Here is a 22862-nt window from a genome sequence, read left to right on the forward strand (position 1 = left end):
TTTGTCCCCCAGGCTGGACTGTAATTTCAAAATTCTCCTAAATGTCCTGAGGCATCTGAGAAAGAACACTTGATGGAAACACCCTTCGGTGTGTGCCAGCTTGTGCCAGCACAGAGTGTGTTGACAACACAATCTTAGCTCACCACCTTTTCCACTCTCCAGATTTGCTCCCAGCAACTTGGTCCACACTTTGCAGAAATAAAAATTAAGTTCAAGGATGATCATTTTGACACACTGGAAAGGATTTAGCACACATACACTGATATTATTTAGAACCATTCCCAAAACTTTATGGTCGTACGTTACAGTTGCCTATGCATTTATATCAGGTAAATTAAAGCGCATGTCAGTAAAAATGTAAGTATTTTTCAGTTATAACTGTACCAATACAAATTTACTGGTTTAAACATTCGGCAGATGGCCGCCCCTCCCTGAGCCCGGTTCTGCTCGAAGATTCTTCCTGTTAAAAGGGAGCTTTTCCTTCCCACTGTCACCAAAGTGCTTGCTCATAAGGGGTCATATGATCGTTGGGGTTTTCTCTGGTTTTTTTGTATTATTGTAGGGTCTCTACCTTATAATATAAAGCGCCTTGAAACAATTATCATTGTGATTTGGTGCTATATAAATAAAACTGAATTGAATTGAACTAAGAGGAGACACAAATACCTGTTGGGTTGGGTCAGGAAGGGCATCCAGTGTAAACATCTACTAAATTTAAAGAAAAAAAACAAAAGAACACCACATGGAGCTACCCAGTCTGGTGAACCATTGTGAATAAAGGAACAGCTGAAAGCTTTCGGTACATGCCTGGGCCAGCTCTTGCATTACAAATTTCCTCTAGGGCATACAAATTCCTTTTGCAACCCAAAACGTATCAAGTTTTGGGTTGCAGGTAGGTTGGAGCCTGTCCCAACGTTTTTTTTTTTCAGGGCTAATACACAGACAGACTCTTCCGCCTACCATAGGGCGAGCAGTGGTTCTCTGGAAGCTATTTGCGCTACTCTTGAACTAATCATTGTAATTCTGTGTAAACGTTGTGGTTATAACAGAATATATGGCAGTTAATTTAGTATAAGTGATTCTTCTCAATCCTACAGATTCTAACTTGAGTGTTGCATTGTTGCTTGATTGAAAGGCACATTATCAACGTTGGCTTTGGGTTATTCTTAGCATTGTGTCACTCGGGTTCTCTTTCTTTGATCAGTTTTGTCTTAACCTTTAAAATGTATTTAATTATAATATAATTTATTCCTTCAAACAGGGTCTAAGGCTCTTTTTGATATTGTGCTTTGCTGAATGTGTAGTCCTGTGAGAGAATATGTCTCCTGGGGTTTATACTTCAGGGTCAAAGTTTGGGCAGCTTCAAAGTGATACAGCCCTGCTTTTGGTTATCGCAGTCATACACTTGTTTTTATTGCTAATTAATCACACATTTCTTGGTGATATCTACTCATCCAACATTGCTTGTTGCTATTTTCACACACATTTATCATCATTGGGTTTGTCAGTTTTTCCTCCAACACAAAGGCAGAAGTGAGGATCCAAAGTTGTGAGAGAAGAGTACATCAAAGACAGAAACACGTCAGGCACATTGGATGAAAATCAAGTAACATTAAATATAGAAACAAATTTTCCTTTGATACTGCCACAGCGAACAGAGATGTCAAGGTCCAAATCGCAGGCTTTAGCAAGAGGAATAGAGGAAAACATCAGCTCTGGATGCCCTTCGGCTTATATAAACCAACTGAAATTTATTTTTTTGTCATCTATACAATAGTCCACAAGTGCGGTAGATGTGTATCCCCTCAAACAGTAAGTAAACAGTCTACTAATTAATGAATGCGGTTGTGAAGTGTTTATGTGTGAATGCCAGCGTGACTGGTTGTCTGTCTGTATGCATCAACCCTGCGAAAGAGTGGCGACCTGTTCAGGGTGTACCCTTCCTCTCACTCCATAACAGCTGGGACAGGCTCCAGCGTACCTGCAACCCAAAACTGGATAAATGGAGGTGGACTTTGCTTTAACTCTGCCCAGCAGCTTCCATACCCTTTCATGGGAAGGATATGTCTCTTTAAATGTTTGTGTCATAACATGAGGTTGTTTTGTTTCTGCTTTCAACTTCTCCTGTATCAAAGACACTGTTTGCCAATGGCCGCCACATGACTTAAATAAATGCAATAGCCCGCATACACGCGACGCTCACCAGGCATACCAACAGGCCCATGGCAATCATCAAGTGTTCTTGTCCACCACACAAAAGGTTGAGTTAATTTCTTTTCTGCTGATTGGAATCACACCCACTCCACCCGTCTACAGCCCGAAGACAAAATGAATATTCATGCCAGTTTAGACCCTGGTCATGAATATGTATAACAGTTAACACCAGATATGCAAACAAGCCAGCCAACCCAGATGGCTTGAGATCACGACATAATGATCACACACATTCACACTGAAAGAAGGGAAAAACATAAAAGCATTAAAAAAAACCATCAAAAAGAAGAAAGGGGAAGAGGATTACAAATGCATGAAAAACCTGATTTTGACATCTAGAGGATGTACCACCAAGACTGGGTTAGCATAGCAAACATGTTAGGAACCATGTAAGGAAATGGGTTGGCATTTATAGTTAAGCCCATGCAAGTTTCAAATGACATTGCTACTGGCAATGCTGTCATAGTGATGTTAAATGGGTATATGGTTTAAAGTATTTGCCAACTTACTTTAATATAAGTCAAAGGTAAATCTTTAATTAAAACTTGCTTTTAAGCTGACATCAGACATACTTTTTCACTCCTTTTCATGTGATGACTGTGATCGTATAGGCTGCTTCCTACTGCCACTCATGCAAGGAAATAAAACCTGCCTAGATACTGTTGGCACAATAAGATATTTCCTTTGAGCCAAAGCCTTGCTAACAAGCTTATCTCATCATGCACGCTATGAACATGTGTATGTGCATATGCGTGTGGTCTTGTGAGCACTGGTTACCCGCTACTGTATGTATGACACATCTAATGCTACCACACACACATGCAGGGTAGGATTAAGGCCAACTAGCCTGTTCTCTGTTAGCTCAACATCACCTGAGATCACACACACACACACACACACACACACACACACACACACACACACACACACACTTCACTTTTTCCACATAACCCATATGGAAAAGAAATAGAAACAACTTATAAAAGACTTGCATCAGCTTTAGCTTGCTTCATATAATAAATCATTTAAGGCTTATATGATTTACTCATGAAAGTGGCCACTTTCTCATTACTTTCATATATTGTTTTAGGAAGTATCCAAAACATACAAGTTTCATTTATGTAATTTTTCAAGGGATCTTATATCTGTTTTCACTCTTGTATGTTTTTCATACAAATTTCACAGAAGACAGATACAAGCTTTATAAGATTTATATATATATATATATTATATATATATATATATATATATATCTTTTCCATATGGGAATACATGAGCCGTATATTCAGTTTGAAAAATCGGGCAGTTTGTTTTAACACCAGAAATGACTGAATGCATTTATGGCTTTGCTTGAAAGCAGGAGTGACATTTTTACATAGCACATTAAAGATCTGTGAAATTAGGCACAACTCATTTGAAAAGCTCAGGTAACTTCTTAGCTTTCTCCAGATTGTGTTACGGCCAAATCAAACAGCTGCAGTAGCATCAGATTTGTTTTACTGTGCAGTCAGAATGAGGTCATGCTGAGCAACAAAGCTCAACTGGGTCACAGGCTGTGACTCACTGTATGTTGCAATATACCTGGACTCATTAAAACTAACCCAGCAAAGTGGCGTCAGCACAGAGCTCTCTCTGACTTCCACTGCTATGCAATTATTACTGTCAAACATTTTGGTTTACTCGGTATATGGAGCAATGAAAGTTTGCAGTTAGTCTTTAACTTAACGGCTTATCCAAATGTAGGCTTATTTGTGAGCGATTTGTGATTCCAGATGAGTATGTTGTGTTTATTACAATAGTTAAAACTGAAACTTCATTGATGCCCTTTAAAAGCTCACTGACAGCCATCTGTAGTGTATAACGTAAATACATTATAAAAGAACCATCCTGGTAGCAGTGAGAAGCCTGTTTTGTTATATTTTCTTTTTTCTGGATTGAGGAAGGTAAGATGTTTTCTTTTCTTTTCATTTCATGAAACCTGAGTTAGTTTTATTTGTTTTGGTCGATCCTCACACTAACAATTAAATCAAATCTCTGTGGACTGCAGCTCTGTCTTGCCACTTGTTATCTTTGGGAGCAAGAAGAGGAGATGTAAATTGTTGTGTTATGCTGAGGTTCTCCCTCAGCAAACCCTAACAAAGGTCAGTATTGCAATGTAGCCATTAGTCAATGTAGGACGGTGCAGACCACGATGTATACTATAACTTTCTTAACTTATTTTCCACAAAAAGATAAATGTGCATAAAGCTAAGGAAAAAGTAGCATTCCAAAACTAAAGGTCAGAGCATGAACATTGAATCTGCAACCATGAGCTGCATTTTTCAATGGGATCGGGCCAAAATGGTGTAAGTGTAGAAAATAGGCTTTATCAAAAGTGGTGTGTGTGAAAACACTGTAACATAAAAGCTTGCTTGGCAGGCATGCTAACAATCTACATTCCTTGCATATAAATCAGAAGGAATAAACAACATTGTTGGTACATAGAAGCTTTCTGGTTTCAATTTATAGTCCAAGTAGTACTAATCACGTATATTTGACCTTGCAAGTTGTATGCAAAACCCTTTGTGGGGAACAAAGAAGGACAGTGTTGACACCATGGGCTAAATTGTATGCCAACCATTTAATTTTTACAAGCTTTTATAATTCATGTGAGTCATGAATTATAAGTCATGTAAATAGAGACTGGAAGACAGAACAGAAGGTCTTGGCCTGGATATCACTGACTGCACAGAAGCCTAAAAAGTAGTGAGCACTGCCGTTAGAGCGGAGGTCAAGAGAGTAGTAGATGGGTTTCAGACTGTGGCAACATAACTGTATGTTTGGATTTTCAAGACAGACACACTCTCTGCTTTTAAGATTAGGCTCAAAGCTTTGCTTTTTGATAAAGCTCATAGTTACGGCTTGTCCAGGTGATCCTGAACCATCCTTTAGTTATGCTGCAATAGGCTCAGGCTGCTGGGGGCTTCCCTGGGGGTGCACTGAGCATTTCTTTTTCCCTCCCTGTGTGTTTATACACCACAACTATATTCAATCACTAGTTACTATCAATAGAAGTTAATAGTAAACTATTCATTTTATAGGGTCTTTACCTTAGAATATAAATGATTTTTCACTATATAAATAAAACTGAATTGAAATTGAATTGAACTTAAAGCAGATTACGTTTTGATACATTTTGTTTGGGCTGAATGCAGCCCTGAAGAACTGTGAAGGGGAGAGAATGCTGTTTTGTAAAGCATTTACTTAAAACTACCAAAAAATTAAATTGTAATCTGACACCTTGAGAGTTCGATCAAAATCATCACATAAGGAATTAGACTGCCGGTTGAGATTTTTTTTTCATGAAGGAAAAAGAAAAGCTTAACATTGCTAAACCTTAAGCTTCAGGAATTTTAATTTCCACCTGAAAAACATTTCAACATTCAATCAGTGATCACAATTGTGAGGCCAAAATGAAACCTCGGCGTGCAAAAATTCTCAATTCAACACCTCATTTATTATCAGCCAGATTAGTTGATGCTACCACGCACTGAATGCAGCAGAAATAAAGAACTGGATGTTATACTCACTTTAGTTTGTTTAAGCATAGAAATCATCTAACAATGGTGTTGGGTTACATTTTATTGAGAGACACAGGCCTGGTCTCAGTAAAAGGACCTCCAGGGTAGATAGACCAATGTGAAAATCAGTATTTTACTGTTTTCCACAGTTGAAAATGTCACGTAGCAACTTTATCACCACAGTGCTACAGATGGGAAAGGATAAACCACCAGAGGTCAACCAGAACAAGATTTTCACTTTCTTGCATTTCCAGCAAACACACGACCCTTCCACAACTTTGAATCATTAGATGTTATTCTGGTCTACTACAATAACCACACCCAGTTGTAATCAAGACTGAGATCAAAACCTACCAAGAATTACTCTTAACTCATTCACTGCCAGCCATTGGCAGTGAATGAGTTAATGTATGCAAAAAAGTGTGCCCAGTCCATATCTTGTAAATGTGCTGAGTCATTGTGTGGTGATGGTAAATGGCTGTATCAAGCCTCCACTTTAGTTCCCAGAGGACAGCTGCAGCAATGTGGTACATCCTTTTATCAGCCTACTTGCTATGTTTGTGCGTGTGCAAATAGTTGCCTACATAAGTAGATGCTTTGTGTGTGTGTGTGTGTGTGTGTGTGTGTGTGTGTGTGTGTGTGTGTGTGTGTGTGTGTGTGTGTGTACACACACTTGCAGGAAAGAATGTGTGTTTGTGCTTCATGAATCCACACTCTGCTACTCCCTGCATCTTCTCCATTAATCATGCTTTTTTCAGCCCTTCCTGCACAACAGACACTCCTGATACAGATTGCAAGTCATGATATCAATCTTACAAGGCCTCTCCATCAATTTTAAACTAGCACCTTACTGATTTAATCTGGAAAAAAAGCGAAAATCTATTTTGGGCATTGTGATACAAGTCTGCACATAAGTTAATGTTTGCAAACTATAGTAGTGGATGCTCATACAAACCACAATGTTGCAGTTCCCTAACATGAATTCCTTTATAATAACATATTTGTTTTAATGTACAAACAGGGCTCTAGAGTGCGACCAATAGTGCGACTAAAAGAAAACTTGTGTGACCAACTGTTCGAGTAAAAAAAAAAAAAAAGTCTCTGCAACTCTGAACGTCTCTGTGTGGTCAACAACAGACACATGCCCCTATTGTGGTCTAAACCAATCAGAGATAGTCAGGGGCAGGACCTCTCTGATTGGTCGGGTTCCAGATATTCATGTAGTCCGTCTGTATGTTTTAAAGTGCCGGTGGATAGAGAGAGGTGAGTAGCTTGAATAAAGTGATATCGATTCATTAAATCGTGAATTGACTTTTGAATATAAATGTATTTTGCCAAAAACGCCAGAATCTCAGGTTAAAGCTCACGAAACTATTTCAACAACCACCAAACAGCAAATGAGAGCAGATAAACGGATTCCACACAAAGACGTAGACACAGAGCGCCGACCCGACGCATCAGAATCAGCTTTCTCTTTCTCGGCTTTCTCACCCGACGGCACGTACACGGACACGCCATTGGGGCTGAAAGTCAACAGCTCACTGATTCTGATGCGTCGGGTGAGAGCTGTGTTTGCGTCTTTTTTTGCGCTAGATTCTGAGCTGCAGGTTTTATCTCTCTCCAACCAAAATTCACTTAACCAGCAGCAAAAGAAGCAGCAAACTACGCTTCACATTTGATAAACTTTGTCATGAATTCCCTCTTACTTTTGCTGTCTTGCTTCCACCACTCTTTCTCTGTGTGTACTTCAAGAACAGTTTCCCATCTCAAATCTCTGTTTTCTACATTATTCATTCGCTTATTACCCACCAGTCTAACATTATTTACAGCGCTGTCGACCGCTATCTTTTTTTTACTTAAATGACCTCAGAAAGCCTAATTTCTGCTGTTCAATACTGAAGAAATTTATACTTTCTTTATATTGCAGAATATTTTTAAGGTTACCTGCTATAAAAAGCCAGGCCAGGAAAATCTCCTTCCTGTGGGTAATGAGAAAAGTTGAAAAGAACGATTGATAACTTTTTTGTTAAGGCCTAATACGTCTGAAATTCATAGCCAGTGCTCTGACACGGTGCCATCAATCTTTGAACGCTGAAAAAGCACAGTGTATCCAGAAAACACATTATCTGCTGCGATAAATGCACTGCCCAAGTGTCCCCTCTCCCCACTGCCTTTCAGCGGCAGGCAGCAGCAACCAGGTCATCAGAGGAGGCCGAGATTATGATTAGGTTTGGCACTCTTTGGCAATATTGTAGGCAATATTAAAGCACTTTAAGCCCAAGATTGTTACTTAATCATTTACAAATCAATTTTGTCTGCATGGACAGCATTCCCCCCCCCAAAAAAGTGCACATGTAAAACTGCAATGTTAAGCGATGCGGTTGAAAAATTTGGGTACGCCTAACAAAAAAAATTTAGGTGCACCAGTGCAACCGTGGCAAAAACTTAGTCTAGAGCCCTGACAAATGTTCTTACATACAAAGTGTCTCATCAAGCATTGTGCCACATGTGACATAACTTTATTGGCATAATGAGAAAAAAGATTAAGTACACTTACATTTAAATATCATGTATGGCAAAATATAAAAGGCAGAGCGGTCTACCATTTTCAAGGAGTGGAGATTATTAGCAGTTTTTTAAGTCTGCTGCATTAATGGAAAAAAAATTTGTGTTTATTCATATGTAAGCTTTAATGTTACAGTATTAACTGCCAACTAATAAATCACTATAATTCCCATCTGTTATTCCACAAAATGTTATGCAACAGATACAAAGCATGAGAATAGTAAACCCATTCTTAATACCACACAGCTTCCTCATTCTGGAAGCTGTCTAGCCACACTCTACGCCCTTTGGCAACTGTTGTGTCTTAATAACAGGTTAGTGTTTTTAAAATACGTTTGGACATGGTTCACATCTGTTACTCTGCAAGATTAGAATATTCATTGGCCCTCAAAGCTTATGTAACCATAAAACATCTAAATACTGATCCCACTGCTCCTCAGGTCCAAATAATTAAGACCAAGAGCAAAATGCGAAACTTCAGCCACGGCTCCCTGTGTGTAAATTGTCTGTTTTGTACTAAGAGCACAAGTGCAGATAAGGCTATAAAGATAGAAGTATGTTAAAACAACTCTTTTTTTCTGTTTCTGTTTGTGCTTATGTTTGTGAGAAAGCAGAGTGGTAGATAGATCAAGCCATTCTGACTGACGCGCATGAAGGATCTACAGACAGTCTACAGTATGAGGTTCATTATCAGCCAAAGTTTTGACAGCTCTGACACAGTCAGCTTTGTTAGAAAATAATAAGGCTGAGAAACACTTTTTATCAATACTAAATTACACACACACACACACACACACACACACACACACACACACAGAGGCGGGGGGAGAGACCATAAAGAGTATCTGCTGATCTATGGATTCATTTGATCTAACCACCAAAAAGAGCAGCTGTAATAGTTTGTTGTCAACAAAAAATCATGGCATTTTAAAATATTTAAGTATTTTGTCTCGGCTCTCTATTTGCTTATTTACATATTCTGTTGAACTGCAGGAGCCCTGCTCCTGTGGTGTTATTTTCATTCTGTAATTTGACTGGCTAGCAGCAGCTGCCCAAAAAAACGTCAACTTTGAGTGCAAGCAGAGCATGCAAGACAAAGTCTTGGATCCATGATTCATTTCAACAACACACAACATCACCTTGTTCAAACTAAGTGAGAGCAAAGACGCATTAAACTGCGTGAATCCTGCCTTACTGTCTTCTACACTAACAACACAAGGTTAAAGAAATATGTATTTTTGAAGATTGCAAAATGGTCAAGTGAACTGCGCAGGGCTAATATGCTTAATCACATTCCTTGAAGGAGATTTAAATCCTACAAAATACTTGCAAAAATGCTTCCACAACTTCAACCTCTATATGTACAGTTTTTTCTAATCTAATGCAAACACACAGCTCAGTCGCTGTCCAAGCAATCTGTTTTAGACTTGCTACACTGTGCCCCAGCTGTTTTTTTTCCCCCCAAAATAATTAACTGCTCAGCATCCTCAAAGTTTTTGGAAAATGCCTCTAACCATATCAATATCCCTTAGCCACACATATCAAGTCATCAGATTTTGAAGTGTTTGTTGCTGGGATGCAGCTTGCTGAGCTCAGGTTACTGCCAAGCAGAAAGAGTAAAGAAATAAATAAAGATATAGCCAGCAACTAGGATTAGCTGGGTGCTATTTATAGTATTTGGTGTAAAAGCTAGCTAAGTGGGATGCAGTGATTTGGAGGTCGTTATTGCTTATAAAGCAGATGGATAAAACCTCAAGTGAAAGCAAAAGCACCCTAAAACATACTATTATGTGCAGGCTTCACATAAGAGTAAAAGAAAACAAATCAGCATGGAACCCTAAACAACAACCAGCACATATGGATGCAAATGAGATTTAACTGTGCATTGAATATAATATTTTCAGCTCTGCACTTTCACAAGAAGCATTTATTTTATTAACTTGGAGTTGGGGAGTTTAATGAGACACAATGTCATAGCTCAAAAGGAAAAAACAACACAATCATGACCTCCATTGTATTGTATTAATAATTACAACTTAAAAAGATGACCTTTTAGTACACTTAACCCAAAGACTTCCCAAGGAATTCAAGTCTGCTAAACAGCAACCTATACTCTGTCGCACTGCAAAATGCACCTATTGCTACGGGCCGGCCTGCTGTGTAGCGTTAATTTGCGTGTGAACAGATGGCATGCACTAACAAGCTAGGCTAAATGTAGCTATAGTTGGCAAGAACCAACACTGATCTCTGACTTCCTGATCCCAAGCCTCTTAATTAAATGCACCATTTAATCTACTCGGTTTTCAGCCCTGCGTCAAAAGAGAGAGAGAGAGAGAGAGCGAGAGAGAGAGAGAGAGAGAGAGAGAGAGAAGCATAAACAAACAAACAAAAACATCAGTTGACCATCACTGAACTCTTTAAAGCCTTTACAACCTGTTTGTAGCCTCAAACAGTCAAACTACTGGAGCACACTGAGCTGTCCGTGGTGCTGAAATGACTACTTGCTTCATGTTAACGTCCATTGTCCTGAAAGGTGTAGCTCCATAATATAGCTTTAAATGTTGTGTAGCACAAGCCATAAAGAAGGCAAGGCATTATTGCATTGTCTTTTGACTGTGCTGTTTTAAGCCATCCACCTTTCTGTACAGTGTAGAAATTGTAGCCCTTTATAGCCCTTGGTATACATGTGAAGAGCAACAAACTATACTTGTTGGCTTCAGTACTTTTACACAAAGTTGTTTAATTTTTTTTTATAATCTAGTTTTAAAAGAAGTGACAGTCAAGTAGTCAATATCTTCTTTGGATGTATTTGTTGTTTCTTCTGTAATTAAGCTTATGAAACTAGTTTTAGCCAGTAGCGAGGAGACTCGCCTAGCTCTAACTGCCTACCCTGCTTCAGAACAATAGAAGCAGATGGCCTAGTCTGATAAATCACATTTTCTTTTCCATCACGAGTAGGGATGGGTACCGGTGTCCGGTGCCATGATGGCACCGGTTCTGACATAAACGGTAGTAACCAGACCGAAAAGCAGCGCACATTTCGGTGCTTTATTTCGGTGCTTTTTTTTCCTGAGCTGTGATACACTTCTAGCCAATCATTTTACGTTTCCGAGGATAGTAGGCGGGGCCAGGTACGTACGTTCTGTTAGAGCAGAGCTACAGATTAAAAATGCCCAAGGCGAAGCGGTCGAAAGTCTGGCTGTACTTCACAGCAAAATATGCAAACTCAGCAGCCTGCAACAAGTGCTTTAAGCTGATACTGTGATACTGTCAAAGGAGGTAACACCAAGAATCCGATTAAACAGCTGGCGACGCATAGCGTTTTTTTAAAAAGCCGAGAAATGCGCCGTATTTGATAGCTTGCTGCGAGACCTCACACCGTGTACGTTGGGTGGGTTGCCAGTTATCGGACCCGGAGGAACATCCCCCAAAAACCCGAAGAATAGAGTCCTGCCCCCTAGCCCTGCCAGTGTAGCAGAAATGATGATGGCAGCAGCAGCCGTTCTTCTCTGCATGAGTAGCTTCATGTTGTTCGTGTGTAATTTACGTTGAGTAGGCTAACCACGTTATTACATTAATGCAGGTAAGGTGAACTAGCAAACATCGTCATAGCTACATGCGGCTGTCTTCTTGTTTGATGGCAGATGCTCCCTTCACCCTGGCCAAAAAGGCTAAAATGACCAAAGAAAAAGTGGAAAACAGTTTTTGGACAAAGTTTGTGTTTTTCCCATTGATTAAGCACTGCTTCCAGCCAAGAGTGATACCATATATGCCACATAGCTGCAGAAAAGGCACACATTGTTATCTTTTTACAAAAAAAACCAGCTGAACATGAGAGGTTTTTGGACAAAGTTTGTGTTCTCCATTCTTTAAGCACCGGTTCGAGCACCGTTTAAGCACCGGCACCGTTTCAAAAGTACCGATTTGGCACCGGTATCGGATAAAACCTAAACGATACCCATCCCTAATCACGAGGATGGCTGTGTGCATGTGCGTTGCTTACCTGGGGAACACCTGGCGCAAGAATACCCTATGGAAAGAACGCAAAGTGGTAGAGGCAGTGTGATGCTCTGAGCAAAGTTCTGCTGGGAAACCTTGGGTCCTGCCATCCATGTGCATTTTACTTTGATATCTAATTCAACTGAATTCAATTCAATTCTATTCTATTCTATTCTATTTATATAGCGCCAAATCAAAACAACAGTCGCCTGAAGGCGCTTTATACTGTAAGATAAAGACTCAATACAAAGAAAACAGAGAAAACCCCAACAATCATATGACCCCCTATGAGCAAACATTTTGGCAACAGTGGGAAGGAAAAACTCCCTTTCACCAGGAATAAACATCCACCAGAACCAGGTTCAGGGAGGGGCAGCCATCTGGGGGCGGTTGGGGGTGAGCGGATGAAGACGGGACAAAGACACGTACCACCTACCTAAGCATTGTTGCAGACCATGTACACCATTTCATGGAAAGATTACACCCTGGTGGCTGTGGTCTCATTCAGAAGGATAAAGAGCCCACTCACAAAGTAAAAATGGCTGAGAAATGGAGCACAGCAAAGAGTTTGTGGTGTTGACTCCAAACTACTCAGCTCTCAATCTAATCGAGCATCTGTGGGATGTGCTGGACAAACAAGTCCAATCCATGGAAGTCCCAGGGTCTGTTGCTAACATGTTGGTGCCAGATATGACTGCACATGTTCAGGGGTCTAGTGAAGGAGTGCTCCTGACAGGGCAGGGATGCTTTGGCACATAACGTGTTGTTCCCCAACACATGGGAGACCAACAGAATATTAGGTAGGTAGCCATAGCATTATGCCTGATCGGTCTATGTAAACCAGTGGAAATATAGCATATATCTGATCTTCAAGGTCCAATACAGCATATAGCATTTTATTCATTTTCTGAAATCTCCAACTTTCACAACCAGCTTTGTGAAAAGGGAGGAATATTCATAGTGGTTTTAACTTCCATCTTACTTGATAAGGTAACTGTGAAAGCACTCTTTTAGGGGAATGGCCTAGCAGAGACTTTTCCAACAAGTTTAAAAAAAAATACACCTAAAGTTAGGCCAGCAATGCAGTATTGTATACTGCAAAAGCTGATATTTAGGAATCCACCTTGATGAAAGCATTTACACAGAAAGGGGGATGAGGCTGTGGAGTAATTAACCACTTTAAACACTATTCTTTCAACACAGTGTGAGTAAGTGCTCTCAAATGTTGTCTTTGGCAATGGATTGTGGTCCCTGTTTAAATGCCAAGTGTTTGGTGTTGTTTGTTCACCTTTTGGCTACTCGTTTCATAATTCTATATCAAACCAGTGTATACTTTTTTCAGGTAAGTGTGTTTTTGGATAACTTAAAAAAAAAAAACACAGTCTGCTGGGGAACTACACATGCTTCTAATTAAACAAAATATAGCATCACCATTTTCTGTGTTTCTGATGTGTATTCTATTGTGAAAAAAGTGGTACTGTCATGAAAGAAACTTTTCATACAAGAAGTTTTTTTTTAATGTAAAACACTGAAGTGACACTCCTGCATGGTACACAAGACATGACAGTTGGGGAGAACATACAAATACAAATTTGTAAAACAGGATTAGCAAAACAAACCATGCACACATTGTCTCAATGCTTTGTTATCGGAGGCTGAGGACTCACAGCCATCTAGAGTTGCACAAACTCAATTCTGTCAGCCGTTCTGTAGGCAGAGGATGGTGAGGTTGGAAATGGCTAATGCTCCATGGGAAATCATTAAGTCCAGGTAATATCTTACTGAACTGACATTAAAAATTACTTCCAAGGTGCTATAGGTCAGAAGATGTTATCAAATATCTGTGTCTCAGTCTTATCCTCTCGTCAATGTCTGGAGAAGAAATTTCATAATATTTTGAAAGGAAAATGCTACAAAGCATCCTGATTTATAAAATGTTCCACACACTTCACTATTGGGACTGGTTCAGAAAGCTACTATACCATAGGACTGTGCATAGGACTGTGTTAAGCTAATGCAGTGTTTTGCAGCGTGTGGTCCAGTTTCACAGATGGAGTGCATGTCTGCTGAAGTGTCCTGATAAAAACAGTTCTGCAATATTTGTAATTAGTCTTGTGTTGACAGTAAAAACAGTTATGCATATGCTAAAATGCTTGTGCTGCAACTTGGCAATTCTTTCACTGTATTCAAATTACTGAAAATGAGATTGCATGTGCTGGTTATTTAATTTATGTACTCTATTAGTTTACATAATTAGATGCATTTACTCCGGATAATGAACTTTATCACTAACTTTGTCATGTACATCAGGTTGATGGAGGCAAAATGCTGAAAATGCAGTTTCTAATTTTGAAAATACTCAGTAACAGAATCCACAAGGGTAAACTTAGTTCAGGAGTAAGAGCTTAGGGCTCACAATATCTAATCATCACAGGACCACAAAGGATGCTCTTTAACTTAGGAAGCAGAAAGTCATTTAAAATGAAGATTTAAAAATGCCCACTTAGTGAAGACACACACATTTCTCCAGACAGAAATGCTTTTGGAATTTTGGTTTTCACAGTTTTAAATTGCAGAGACATATCTTTGATAGGTGTCAGCAGAAGCCTGGAGCTGGGGGATTGGTCGTTCAACCAGAAATGACAGACTCAAGAGATTGTAAGCTGATTAAAGGTGATCAGCACATTGGGAAATAAAACATTAGGGGTTTGTTATTAATCAATTTTTCCTGCGTGATTTCAAATTTGTCTGTTTAATGTTTACAGCGTGTTAATGTTAATGTGTAACAGCCTGGTAATATTTAAGCCTACAAGAATGAATTAATGGTGCTCCTCCTTGGTAGCTAATCGTTTAAAGCTTTTAATTGTAGGATTTATTACATATGCATTCAACGAGAAATAACGAATTGTGCTTTCAGTATACAAAATTTTAGAAGAAGAGCGTTTAAATGAATCTCACAAGCGTGATTTACTAAATTCATGGCTCAGTATTTACTGTGTTGAATCTTTTTTTAAAAACAAGTCTTGTTTTTGCACTTGCTGGTGTTTTCAAAGATGGGGAACAATTGCTGGATAGATGCATAATCAGCACATATGGATGGCTTGAAGCTGTGAGCAAAGTGGCAAAACTTTACTTTTGTTCTGCAGCTCTTCACTAAATCATCGCCCTCATCACCCAAGTACATGAATGTGATTCACAGATTTACAATAACAGTAATTGGATTAATAAATGGATGGGTCAGAATCTGATTGTACTGTAATTGACGCCCTCCTATGGCTAAGTCCTGAGTTCCTCTGGAGCAGACAGATTTACCCAAAGAGCACAAACACTTAACACACAACCTCAAGCAATTTTTAACAGTTTACATTTAAATTCAAAAACAAATCAATTCTTCTTTAGCTGCCCCCTGGTCTTGGTTGAATGCTGGCTATTACATTACTTGCTTATAAATTAGCACATTTTAAGTAGATCACAACTTTGCATTCCCATGTGAGTGGAATCACATTTTTCCAATGCTTCCCACTTAACAAATCTGGCCCATAGGTTAATGTGAATGTCTACTTAATCAGCCTGTACCTAATGCATATGTGTCATTCACAGTAGTAGACTGACAGATACACACACAGACACGGTAACAGTGCTGTAGGCACTGAGCCAGAAATCTGTATTGTGTCACATTCAGTTATCTGTGCTGCACACAGCTCATTATTGCCCAACATGCCTCACATCTGTCATGTCACACAGTCTTCATGCTCACACCATCATACACGCACAGCCAAACGTACACCCAAACACCCTCCCCACCGGCTTCCTAAAGCAGGATGCAGTGTCAGACACATCACAGGTGATTGTGAAGCAGCAGGTGTGTGGAAAAAGGTAGCATGGGGAGGGGTGGGGTGGCTAATGTGGGTGTGAACATTATGTAACTTACGTAAGAAAGAAAGAGACCATATGAGAAGAAAAATAGTACATATCTACTACAAACAAAGACTGTGTGTTGAAGCTGCACTTAAGAAGCTGATGAGATAACTTTACAAATCTATACAAATCTATTCAACAATAATTACAGACCTTGTAATGAGTTTCAATCAGGATCTTAACTAGAGCTACCAATCAGCCAAAGACTAATCCTGCCTTACAGAGAAAGACTATTAATTAAGTAACTTAGTAGCTAACTAGTTAACTGGTAAATTCTATATAGTTATTATTTATGGATTTGCTTTTGTTTCTAAGCAAATGGAGCAGTGAATTTTATAGTTAAGATCTGAAATGCTAAATTTCTAAACTCAAACAGAAACCACTGAATTGGGTTAACATTCAGGAATTATGTATAATATTCTTCAAACAAACGATTGATGCATTGTAGGCAAATTTGTGGTTAATGTCAGAGTGAAAAAAAACAACAATATTTTGGTGAAATAAAAAAACAAAACAAAACAAAAAAAACATGGAAATATATGATATGGGAGGCACAGTTCCAACCCACACTCCCTCTGGCTTCCTCCAGCTGCTGTGTTATTTGTATATCAGCCGCTTTCCATAATAATTCACTTAATGGAAGCATATACACAAGAAATGAGGACCCAAATCAAATCGTGAGGCACATCATCGCTGATTGCAGATACATAGCTGAATGCACCTAATTAAACTTGACATGTTCTACTAAAATAAAGAGAACACCGACAGTCTCTGAGAAAAATGCTTAATTATGGGGCATATTAAGGGGCAATAAGACAGACACACTTCAGCGATAAGGTATTATCAGTAGGGGTGGGTTTTTATAATCGATTTATCGATTAAAATCGATTCTAGCTTGGATAACGTAAAATCGATTCATTAAAATCCTGAATCGATTTTTTAATATTAATTTATTTTGCCCGAAATGCCAGAATCTCAGGTGAAAGATCACAAAATTTCAACAACCACCAAACAGCTAAGACAGTAAATGAGAGCAGGTGCACGGCTTCTGCACAAAGACGTAAACACACAGCGCGGATCCGCGGATCAGAATCAGTGAGATGTCGCCTTTCTCAGCTGACGGTCGGGGCTGAAAGCCGACAGCTCGCTGATTCTGATCCGCGGGTCCGCGCTGTGTGTTTACGCCCTTTTTGCGCTGATCATATGGCTGTTAGTTTTATCTCTCTCCAAACAATATTGACCGAACCAGCAGCAAAAGAAGATCCAAACCACGCTTCACATAAACATCGTCATGAATTCACTCTGACTTTTGCTGACTTTTCAGGATAAAAATCACACTTCATGCACAGCTCTCTCTCTCTCTCTCTCTCTCTCTCTCTCTTTTCTGCATTATTCGCTTGCTTGTTACACACAAGTCTACCGTTGTTTACAGCGCTGTCGGCCGACGTTTTTTTTTCCCTTTTACTTACTTCCGAAAAGTAAACCTAATTTCTGCCGTTCAATATTGAACAAATTTAAACTTTTTAAAATTAAGCAAAATGCAAAACGCTTAGCCGTGTCTCTAATAAAACCGCTGTAACTTCAGAGGTAATGTTCATATGTTGATTAATGGTTTTCTTTCGTTTTTGATGTACTGCAGAATATTTTTATAAAATCCCAGGCCAGGAAAATCACCTTCATGTTTTTCTGTGTTTTATCTTCAGCTACTTTGACACAAAGGCATCTGCTGTGATGCTCACACCTTTGATAAAGTCTTGCGTGTGTCAGCTTCCTTTTAATAGATACAAAAATATGTAAATGTACTGATCTGAATTATAATATTTCTGACTGTCAAAATTTCCCAGAATCGAATCGAATCAAATCGAATTAAATCGAATCGTGGATCGAATCGATTCGGGACCTTGTGAATCGGAATTGAATCGATTCTAGAAATCAGTGACGATACCCAGCCCTAATTATCAGCGAAGATTAATGCAAACAAATGCCACGTGAGACTCCAATACCAATCAGAAAGAATAGCTCTAATTACATAATGAGAAACATCTCAACCAGTTAGGAAACAGTGACTCTGACACAGTCATACTGGCTTTTTAAGAGCTACTTTAAGATCTAATAAAAAGTCTTGACTGGGGGTTTACTTACTTCTGTGGTTTATGACAGAAAAGTCATTTAATAGATTATTTTCCACGCAGTATTTTTGACAACATACTGTAAGATAACAGGATCTCAGCTGCTTGTTTTTTACTGGAAGAAACGAGCTCAGTGAATGTCACCGGTCACTTTGTCTGACAGCTCTGAGCTGTCACTCATGCGTGCCTCAGCTGATAGTTTAGTGAACAACAGACAGAAGAATAGGGTTTTTTTTTTTGTTTGGTCCTCCAGACTCTGATGGCATTTTAAGGACATGTTGTTTCACTCGATAATGACCACACACTCATGCACACATAATTTCAGACAGCTGCAGAAGCATTCCAGATGTCACATCGTCAGGCCAGCTCCCTATAAGGCCTCCCTCTCCTCTGCTAATAGGAAATGTTCCCTAACATCTGTGGTCTCCATCCCTCTCCCTCTTTCTCTCACTATCTCCCCTGCTCTCTCTGTCTGTCTCTGAGCAGTAGAATAAATTGAATTAGAGCTCCACCACCCACTCTGCAGGATCCTGCAGCCCTCTGTCAGATAGCTAAACAGAGAGAGGAAAGAGAGAGGGAAAAAGTTGGAGACAGATAAACAGAGGGAAAAAAGATGGCCTTAATAAAGAATAAATAACAGCCTCACCACCTCGCTTTGGGGTTGTGGTAATGCAAGGTAAAGAATAATGCTTCTGAATCACACCTACGCCTGAGAGAAATGTCATAGACATCACCACACACAAAAGCATAAACCAAGCCTTACAAGCCCATCAGATGCTCATCAAATGCTATAAATTTTACACTGATGTAACCCAGGTAAATCAAACCTCAGCAACTATTCTGAAGTAGCTTTAATAGAAACTCATTCCAAGTCTTTCAAAATGAAAACTCAGTTTGTAACACACATGCAGTGTCATTTATCCAAAACCTAATGGCATGGTAAACCACTCCTTTCAGGCATAAAGAGGAGGCTAAACACAACTAAAATGGACCAAAAATCACCAGTTTCTCTCCTCGCTCATTCACCCACACTCTTTTTCTAGAGCAGGGGATGCATTTGCATAATGCCTCCATATCCACGGGCCATTAGCACCAGCACGAGTGGCTCGTGTGCATAAATTTATTGCCTTGATCAATCAATGCAAGCTACTGTACTGTACTAGTACAAACTGACGAAACTCCAATCCAGCAAAATGCAGAACCGTGGGAAAGACAAAAGAAGAAACCCCACAGACAGGGTAATGATGACATGGGAACAAATTTGGTTAGATTAGTAAAATTTTCTATGACAGGCATAATTAATTAAAAAAAAAATACACATAATTGGTGAATAATTTTCATTCTGCTTTAAATGAACCCCCTGAAAGGACATCTGTGGACAGGATTTTTTTTTTTTTGGAATGACAGCAACAAACAACAGCATATCCCATCATAAACGTTATTTTATTATTAGAGCCACTTTCATTGCAGCCATTTTGTGTGTGTTTTTTCTGTGTTTCATACATTATAATGCAGGAATGAGTCTCAGCCAAGGGATGGAGCACAATGCCAGCTCAAAACTGCTTTCATTTCTTTATACAAATACTTCCTGTGGGCTGGAGGGATATTCAACCTTCCAGCTACACACTGTCAAAAATGATACGTAAAACAAACATTAAACTTAACTGATGGTTTTTGAACTGCAGGCATGGATGACCATGTTTACATGGAGCGCCAGTGGACCACACTCCAGAGCTGAGCAAATATGTGTAAGGCTTGTGGTTTTGGCAGTTTGCTTCTGTTGTGTAAGCATATCTACTATCACCCTGTAGACTTTATATCTTTGTGGATGCCACATTTACAGCAGCCGAGCAGCTTTTGATGGGCCAGCACAGAATCTGCTCTGATGCAGAGTCAAGATCAGCGCAATGGGTTGAAAATGCAAGAAACCTTGAAATTAATCAATAAATGGATACAATTTCTTGTTATTTAGATATTGTACTTTTTATGTTGTGCACACAAACTATACTGGCCTATGCTATTCAGCGGTAGCGCCCCCCCTTTCGCTGTCTCACGCGTGCCAGCGCACGCAAACATACACAAAACATCCCTGTCATTATTTGAAACTGACAGACGGTGGATACTAAAGCTAAATCGTTGTGGTGTTCTAGTTACATTGTGTGTGGGTTTAATTGCTTTACGCACGCGCACAAACACTGATGCATGATTTAATTTTATTTATTTTCAGGTATCAGGTAAAGGTGTGGCGCGTACTGCACAAAAAGGCGTGCTGAAGTGCAGATACCTGCGCGCTTTAATAACCGCTGCATGGACATTTTAGTGGGTTTTCTTCTCGCTGGAGACGCACGTTGCGCGCACGCTCAAGTTGTTCATTCTTTCTGGTTGAGCTCGCGGGCTCGAACGCCCGCGTGCACACACACACACACACACACACACACACACGGAGAGAGCTGCTCAAAATGTAGGCTTTACCTCCACAGACTCACACAGAGCCTTTGTAACTTACGCCAGGTTTAATTTTGACCTTGCAATGTTCTCAGTGGTGGTTTTCTTTAATGCACTAGCCCCTTCTCTGTGCCCTCCAGCCACCTACCCAATGCTATCAAACTACACCCCCTCTGCCTCCTTCCCGCAGCATATCAGCATCCAGACTAAATGTCAGCGCACGGGAGTCTAGAAATAACTCTTTTACCCCTCAACAGACGACCATTCCCCGGCTCCAGCAGACCCAGGCACAGAGAAGGAAGAGTTGGAGGCATAGGTGGATAGATAGAGAGGGCAAGAGAAAGCCGAGCCTTCATTTTGTGCGTTAAACAAGAAATAAAAGAGTTTAAACTTTACCTCTTTCAAGGATAGGTTTTCTTCGTTCACCGGCTGTCAGCGCGCAATTATTTCTCCAAATCCCATTATTGCGAAGATAGTGGCAATTATAGTTGTAATTCCACACAAATATGCTCCAAATACGAAAATATGCCCCATATACGTATATATCGAAGTAAATGTGCGTAATATCCTTTGGTTGTCTGTAAATTCCGTTTAGGTTTATAGTTCAATCCGATCTTCCGGAGGGGTGCGTCCGTTTTGCATTCTCACAGCGCCCGACGACTACATCCTCCTCTTGTTCTCGCTCCTCTCTCTTTCACACTCTCCCCCGTCTTCTTCTCTCCCGGTTTCATCCCTCCATCCGCTTGGTAAGGGTAGAATCCGATCCGAGAGAAAACTGGAGTGATTCTCTCAGCCCTCCGCCCGTCTCATTCCTCTTCTCTGTCTTCCTTCTTTTTGTCTTCTATTTCTCGCCTGTTCTTCCGCTCCTTCTCCTCCCTCTTTCACCTAGGGCAGGTGAAACAGGGAGAATTCCGCTGCAAGGCAGAAAATATCCCAGGTAGGAAAAAAGGGGTGGAAAACTCAAATTAATCCAGAAAAATTCCGCGGGTTAGGGAGAGTTTGTTGGTTATTAAGCACTTAAAATCCAAACCAGTACATTTCCTGGCTTGTTCGACAAGCTTTTAATATCGAATTTGGGATTTTCTTTTTCACCCACTCCCTCCCGTTCTCTTTCTTGCTGTCCTCTCTCTCTCTCGCTCTCTCTCTCTTTCTGTCTCTGAGTCTCTCTTCCCGTCGCTCACCCTCTCTCAACTCTGTGGGTCTCTGCTGCAGTCAGGAGTTAAAGAGAAGAGGAAAATGTATAAAAGGGCAGAAAATGAAGCAGAATAAAAAGAGCAGTAACGTCCCGGCCAAGCTGCCGCCCGGTTACTCGCTCACTGAAAGCTTAACCTGCTTCGCGATCCTCTTTGCAGGTCGCTGCTCTGTTACCGTTAATCCCCGGAGCGTGTCAGGTCCGACAAGTGCCATGTTTCATCTGAGAGGAGAACATCGCTTCCTCATACAGATTTCAAAATAAAAGCAGCGAGTGGCGCTTTTCAAGTACTTTTTTAACCACATGGAACTGGTTTTTAGGATAAGGACAGAATCTGACAGTGTGACTGGATATAGGAACATTTATAAAATTGCACCACTGGTGTTACAGTGGCAGATGGCTGGAATACCATTTGAGGAATCTATCCGCCCATGCAAGTCTGCATGTCATTCAAAATGCATTCCAAAATTTCCCAAATTCCTAAAAGTCTTCACTTTTGAATGGTAATAGAATCCCCACCCCCCACCCCAGGCACCCTCCATACCATGAATGTGAAGTTTAATTTACATCCGCTCTTGATAAAGTAGTCATATAAAAATGTCTGAGGCTGCCCTTAAGTGTCTGATTGTCATTGTCTGCCCATAGAGGATCCCTTTGCTTCCACGATGTTCCTATGTAAACATGAATTCTGCTACCAATCACTTAATGAATCTTCCCAAGGGTTTACACCAGGGGTGTTAAAACTTTTTTCACTGAGGGCCACATACATAAAAATATAGGAGGGGCCGGGTCACTTACTAGAAATTAGGTATATAACCTTAACTTTAGTGTATTAAAGTT

The 22862-nt window shown here is 39.9% G+C and overlaps 1 protein-coding gene across 1 annotated transcript in view; it reads right to left on the bottom strand.

The window, feature by feature from the left end:
• The window catches only part of LOC146685917 (leucine-rich repeat and fibronectin type-III domain-containing protein 5-like), a 137731-nt gene extending 115513 nt beyond the window's left edge, over positions 1 to 22218 (bottom strand). Inside the window, exon 1 of the mRNA XM_085441055.1 lies at positions 21227 to 22218. The gene's annotated coding sequence lies outside the window, so the exon portion shown is untranslated. The remainder of the gene's footprint in view (positions 1 to 21226) is intronic.
• Between the last annotated feature and the right edge of the window lie 644 nt (positions 22219 to 22862).

The sequence above is a fragment of the Copadichromis virginalis genome, linkage group LG19 (genome assembly GCF_057382275.1).
Source record: "Copadichromis virginalis isolate Kocher_CV1m ecotype Utaka linkage group LG19, C_Virginalis_male_GT1.1, whole genome shotgun sequence".
NCBI classification, from domain to species: Eukaryota; Metazoa; Chordata; class Actinopteri; order Cichliformes; family Cichlidae; genus Copadichromis; species Copadichromis virginalis.